Consider the following 6,824-nt stretch of genomic DNA (forward strand, 5'->3'; position numbering starts at 1 on the left):
CTTAACCCGAGGTGCCACTTTAGCTAATGGGGCCTCACGCTGCCGCCGCCAAATGATTTCTGTTCTCAACCTGAAGCAAAGTTCTTAACCTGAGGTACTATTTCTGGGTTAGCAGAGCCTGAAATCTGAAGCGTCTGTAACCTGAAGCATCTGTAACCTGAGGTACCACTGTACTCAGTGCTATTTTTCTAGAAAAAGAGGTGCCAGAGTTCTCAATGAATGAAGTTCACTTAAACAGTGGTACCTCAGGTTACAGACACTTCAGGTGTCTCCGCTAACCCAGAAATAGTACTTTGCTAACTGTAATGGCAACCCACCCGAGAGTGGCCGGAACTGAGTTCTGGTGAGTTCCTTCTGAAAAAAAGTTCTGCTTATACTGAGTCAAACCTTTGGTTTACCTGTCTAGCTAAGGATTGCCCACACTGGCTGGCAGAGGCTCTCTAGAATTTGTAAATCATTCTTAAATGCTTATAACTGAACATGTCAAGGGACCGGACCTGGGGCCTTCCACATGAAAATCTCTAGAGCTGAGTCCTAAAATAAGATTCCAGTCCTCATGCATTCTAAGGGAAGGTCTGATTTAAATAGGAACACAGGAAGTTGCCTTATACCAGTTAGGTACAGTAAGTGGCTGTGGGTCATCAGGCTTCTGGAACAGAAGTTTTCCACAGACTTTCCTGAAAGCACTGGGCATTCAACCTAGGATCTTCTGAGGGAGAAGCTGATGCTCTGTCACTGAATTGTGGCCTTTTCTCATTGGGAGTCCTCAGTAACAAATTCAAATTAATTCCCCATTTGTCAAAGGGAGCAGAAGGTTAAGCTTTGCTCAACCACAAGTAGGTGACATCATGGCTTCGCTCACCTGAAGCCACAAATCCCTTAAACCACAACTTAAACCAAATCCCTTAAACCACAAAGCCGTTACGGGTTGTCAGGGATTGGTTGGATGACAAAGAGTGGCGGGAAGCCCAGCTGAGGAACTCCTTAGGGAAGCTGAAGAAGAAGAAGAAGAAGAAGAAGAAGAAGAAGAAGAAGAAGAAGAAGAAGGGAAAAAAAGAAGAAGAAGAAAAGGAAGAAGGAGGAGAAGGAGGAGAAGGAGGAGGAGAAGGAGAAGGAGGAGAGGAGGAGGAGGAGGAGGAGGAGGAGGAGGAGGAGGAGGAGAAGAAGAAGAAGAAGAAGAAGAAGAAGAAGAAGAAGAAGAAGAAGAAGAAGAAGAAGAAGGCGGCTCAGACCCAGGGGAGTGGTGGTGGGACCCAGAAGACAGATCAGAGGAGGGAGGAACCTAGGAGGTGGAAGACACAGAAGGCTTCAGTGAAGTGAAGAGTGAAGAAAGCAGGGAGTTCTCCAAGGACAGGGCTGGGTGCAGAAGGACCCACTCTGAGTGCAGGGTCTGAAGGAGAGGACAGGGAGAGGTCAGATGCTGCCTGGTCCCTCTGTCTTGAACTCCCCTTCCCCTTTGACTCCGAGGTCATGTAGAGCATTACATGCAGCTAAACAGAAAGTTAGAAAAGTCCAAGGAAGGGGCCCTTCCTTCCTCAGAGTTTCTGTCTGCATGGAAGACGTCTGGAAGAGGAGGGGTAGCAGGAGGGGAGATGCCATGAGCCAGTCTTGGCAACATCTTCACGGAGGCAGCCATGCCAGAGCAATACTAATTTCCTAAATAAAACAGCTGACTTTACTTCGAAGCTCTGACACTCCCTTCTGACCCATTGATGAAGCTGCTCCCTTGACAGCCCCCTGACAAGGGTTGGCACCAGCCAACGGCATCTCTGGGCATCTGCTAGAGCCCTATCTCCTCATCTGTCCTGCATGCTGAGGCTCCCAGATTCAGTCCCTGGCATCTCCAGATAGAACTGGGTGAGAGCTGTGCCTCATGAAGAGCCACTGCCAGTCTGTGTAGGCAATACTTAGATAGATGGAGGCAACGATCCAACTTGCTACAAAGTAGCAAACTTCTTATGGTCCTGTGCTGGAGAAGGGCTGATGCTGCCCACCACCTCTTGTGAAGACTTCCAGGCAGCACTGCTGCCTTCAGCTGTGGAAACAGAGTGTGGTGATCATCGCTGATAGCCATCAATAGCCCTTCCTCCATCAATTTGTCTAATCCTCTTCCAAAGTCCTCGCAGTTTGGGGCCATCACTGCCTCCTGTGGGAGCAAGTTCCATAGTTCAAGCACGCACTCCATCGTTCCTTGAATCTAACACGTCTGCTCTGAACAAAGCACTTGACTGCCTACATCCCAGGTGTCTTTTTAAAAAGTATTCCACCCATGGATGTCAATGACATAGCCTTGAATCTGACTTACCCAATAGCCTGGTAATCGTCTGTGGAGAAGACCTGAAGTTATGATAGTGAACAGTGCCAAGACGATGGCCTTTTATCTGGTTCTGGAATCACCCTCTTATGATTGGGCTCTTCATTTCCTGCATCACTTCTAAAGAAGAGAAGATGAAATCAATTCAGAATCGCCCGGTCACCCTTCTGGACGCATGGCTTTTGACTTCGTCACCTTCATTTTTCTCTTATGCCTTGCCAGCTTGCTCGTTTGCATGTTGATCAGCTGGAGGCTATTAGGACATCTTCCCTCCTGCCTTGGGTGAAGCTACCAATAAGAGATGAGAAGGTATGATGTAAGAAGCACGCCTAAGGGTGTGGCAGAGATGTGATTAGGCAAAAAAGACTTCTGGTTCTCAGTCTTGTGACAGGGCAGCAGAACAATAGGAAATCATGGATAATGCTGATCGGAACGCATTGTGAATGCAGCTACGATGGACTTATTGCTGGCATGGTCATGCTCACAAGGCTGGCACATGCCATATTGCAGATCACATGCCATGTGGATGTTCTACAAGAGCAGAAGACATCTCCTAGTATATTGAGAACCACTCCATGTTCCAGAAAATAGTCTATGGGTTCCAGAATGGGGGAATTGTGACACCCATCCTGAGACCCTCTAGTGCCGTGATTCCCAATGTGGGACATATAATAATAATAATAATAATAATAATAATAATAATAATAATAATTTATTATTTATACCCCGCCCATCTGGCTGGGCTTCCCCAGCCACTCTGGGCGGCTTCCGAAAGAATATTAAAATACTATAATACATCAAACATTAAAAGCTTCCTGAAACAGGGCTGCCTTCAGATGTCTTCTAAAAGCCTGGTAGTTGTTGTTCTCTTTGACATCTGGTGGGAGGGTGTTCCACAGGGAAGGCGCCACTACTGAGAAGGCCTTCTGCCTGGTTCCCTGTAACTTGGCTTCTCGCAGTGAGGGAACTGCCAGAAGGCCCTTGGTGCTGGACCTCAGTGTCCGGGTAGAACGATGGAGGTGGAGACGCTCCTTCAGGTATACTGGACCAAGGCCGTTTAGGGCTTGCCCACAGGGGGGCAATTTGATTTTTAAGGGGGGCAATTCGAGAATGAGTTATCAGTTAATGGCCTTTTAGGCTTCCTCCACATGAATAGGAGTTCACTTTTTGAATAATAAGAATTATATGTCATGGGGGGCATCAGGATTTTAGAGATACTTAGGTAGGGCATTGGGCTGGGCCCGGGGGTAACCCATGAAACATGGTCCAGGACCGGTCCAGAATTTGAAGGTTCCACTGGGAGTCAGTCTGACAGGGCCAAGGCAGGAAACCAGGCAAGAAACCAGGCAAGGACAGGTACAGGATCTCAGGCAGGATCTAGCATACAGCAATGTTGCTCCTGCAACCTGGGGAAGGGTCTGACAGCCTTTTATCTTTGTCGGGGTAACGGCTGGTCCTGATTCCCCAGCGACTCACCTCTTTGTTTCGTCCGAAGGTGAGCACTCCTTCTGCGAGTACTCAGGTCTCTCCTTCTCTCAGACCTTAGTCTCTGCAGCTCGGGAGATGTTGGTGGGTTACTAGACCCAGGGGCCGCCTCAGCCTCTCCTGTCTGAACCAGTAGTGGAGCAGCTGTAAGTGATGGCCCAGCTGGAGGCAACGAGGTCATCCCCGCATCTGGAGCCAGGCTCAGGCCCCTGACTCGGCCCAGATGGTATTTGTTGCAGGGAAACCTGTGCAGACTGGGACTCTTCAGGATCAGGCCCCAGACTTGGTTCAGATGATGCCTGAGGGAAAGTATCCAGTGCAGACTGAGATTCCTCTGGTTCCGAGTCCGATCCCAAGTCCCAGGGCATCACAGGCATGGCCCCAAAAAAGGCTGGGAACCAGTGCTCTAGTGGGTGCCACTCACATTCCACAGGGATGGACAATTCAGGACAAATTGGTTAAATCATGGAGTTCTCTCCAATGAGATGTTGGATGGCCACCAACTTGGATGACTTTAAAAGAGGATTAGACAAGGTCATGGAGGATAAAGTGATTGATAGTCGATAGCTATGTTGCTTCGAATACCAGTTTTGAGGAATGAGAAGTGGGGCGCGTGCTTTTGAGCTCAGGTCATTCTTGTGAGCTTCTCCTAGACATCTGGTTACCTTCTTTTGTTACACCCCTTAACTCACAAACGTGAACCCACTTTGTCTACCAACTCCTCCTCCTTTCTGCTTTCCTCACCATCAACAACCCCATCTTCCCCAGGCCTTGTGTGCTGAGCAGTTGTGTATTCATGAACCAACAGCATGTAAGCCAATTGCATGGAAAGCTCATTTCAGCCAGTGGAGCTGCAGAGCTCTCACTGCCAACAGCTATGGTGGTTTCAAACACCTGTTTCCTCCAAGCATGCCTTCCTTTTTTCATCTTCGTCAAGATTATTAGATTTGGGGGTGGAAAACTGAGAAGCTTCTAGTTCTTCTTTTGCAAAATTTTCATCTCTGTTGTCTGAACCATTTATATAAAGTCTGAAAAGATGCAGTTGTCATGTCATTCTTGTGTTATCCACAATGAGGCTGTGGTATTTTTCCGAATGCAATTCAGAGTGTTGGTGCTGACCTTTAAAGCCCTAACCGGCTTCAGCCCTGTATACCTGAAGAAGCGTCTCCACCCATATCGTTCAGCCCAGACACCAAGGTCCACTTCTGAAGGTCTTCTAGAGCATGGGTAGGCAAACTAAGGCCCAGGGGCTGGATCTGGCCCAATCGCCTTCTAAAGAGAGAGCCAGTGTGGTGTAGTGGTTAAGAGCGGTAGTCTCGTAATCTGGGGAACCGGGTTCGCTTCCCCGCTGCTCCACATGTAGCTGCTGGGTGACCTTGGGCCAGTCACACTTCTCTGAAGTCTCTCAGCCCCACTCACCTCACAGAGTGTTTGTTGTGGGGGAGGAAGGGAAAGGAGAATGTTAGCCGCTTTGAGACTCCTTAAAGGGAGTGAAAGGCGGGATATCAAATCCAAACTCTTCCTCTTCTTTTTCTAAATCTGGTCCATGGATGGTCTGGGAACTGGCATGTTTTTACATGAGTAGAATGTGTCCTTTTATTTTAAATGCATCCTTGGATAATTTGTGGAGCATAGGAACTTGTTCATTATTTTTTTTCAAAATATAGTCCAGCCCCACACAAGGTCTGAGGGACAGTGTACCGGCCCCCTGCTGAAAAAGTTTGCTGACCCCTGTTCTAGATGTTCCCTCACAGCGAGGTGAGGTTACAGGGAACCAGGCAGAGGGCCTTCTCAGCAGTGGTGCCCTCCCTGTGGAATGCCCTCCCATCAGATGTCAAGGAGATAAATAACTATACAACTTTTAGAAGACATCTGAAGGCAGCCCTGTTTAGGGAAGGTTTTTAATGACTGATGTATTAATGTACTTTTAATCTCCTGTTGGAAGCCGCCCAGAGGGCAACCCAGTCATATGGACAGGGTATAAATAATAAAATCACCGCACTGGACTACGAGTCCCATCATCACTGCCCATTGGCTATACTTCTCACCACTTGTGCTAAGGGTTGAAAGACTGGAAGAGTGTAATGTTTATGTTTTGTTTGCCAAACAGGAGGCGTATATGATACCGAGAGGAGGAGAACAGGGGGAAAAAATGAAGAAGAATTAGCTGAGACCGCAGAAGAGAAGGTGAGAGCTCAGAGGCGTGATTTCAAGGATTGTGGCTTAACGCCTGACATCGCAGCAAGCTGACTCATGTGAATTAGGGTTAATTATAGAGCACTTTGTTGTATAAGCTCTGGAATCCTCCTTTGCATAAAGAGAAAGGTGATCCTCAGGATTTTGAACACGATGCCTGCTTAAATCGCTTAGCAAGAAGATGCTCTGCATAGTCTGTCATTACTGGGTAGCACTGCAGGAATGCAGAATGTGATAAGACAAATAAGCATAAGAAGTGCCTTCCTGGGTCCAGATCTCCCAGTATCCTGCTTCCAACAGGGGACTGACAGAGAGCTTCAGGAAGCACACACCCAAGGCATGGAGACTAACACCCTTCCTTGTTGTTTTGCCCCAGGCACCCTGCCCTGTGTGTTCGTGTCTGGCAGCTGCATTCCTTGAATAAACCACTGCTCATGATACTGCCTGTGATTAGTTTGCAGTACAAACCACATAATGGTTCTGTGGTTTCAAAGTCTGCTCTTCTCTGGTTCATCTCATTTTCTTTTATTGTCCTTTGCTTTGATAGAATGTGACGACGGAGTGATAGTTAGACCACTCTGAGAACTGCAGCTCTTTGAGCAGAATTGGGGTCTCTGAGTAACTCATGTCACCCTTAACACTTCTCAGTAGAATTCCCCTTCGCCTGCCCCTGTTTAATGCGACAACATTTCTCCTCTTCATGTATTGCCTTATACCTCTCTCCCAATCTGCTTTATACTTACTTAAGTTTTCCATAAAAACATCCAGGTGACTGTTTCCTCACTCTTTCCTTCAGAATGTTTACTGTAACTGTAATACGATATATTAG

Source organism: Podarcis vaucheri, assembly GCF_965113315.1.
Source record: "Podarcis vaucheri genome assembly, chromosome: 16".
Classification (NCBI taxonomy): domain Eukaryota; kingdom Metazoa; phylum Chordata; class Lepidosauria; order Squamata; family Lacertidae; genus Podarcis; species Podarcis vaucheri.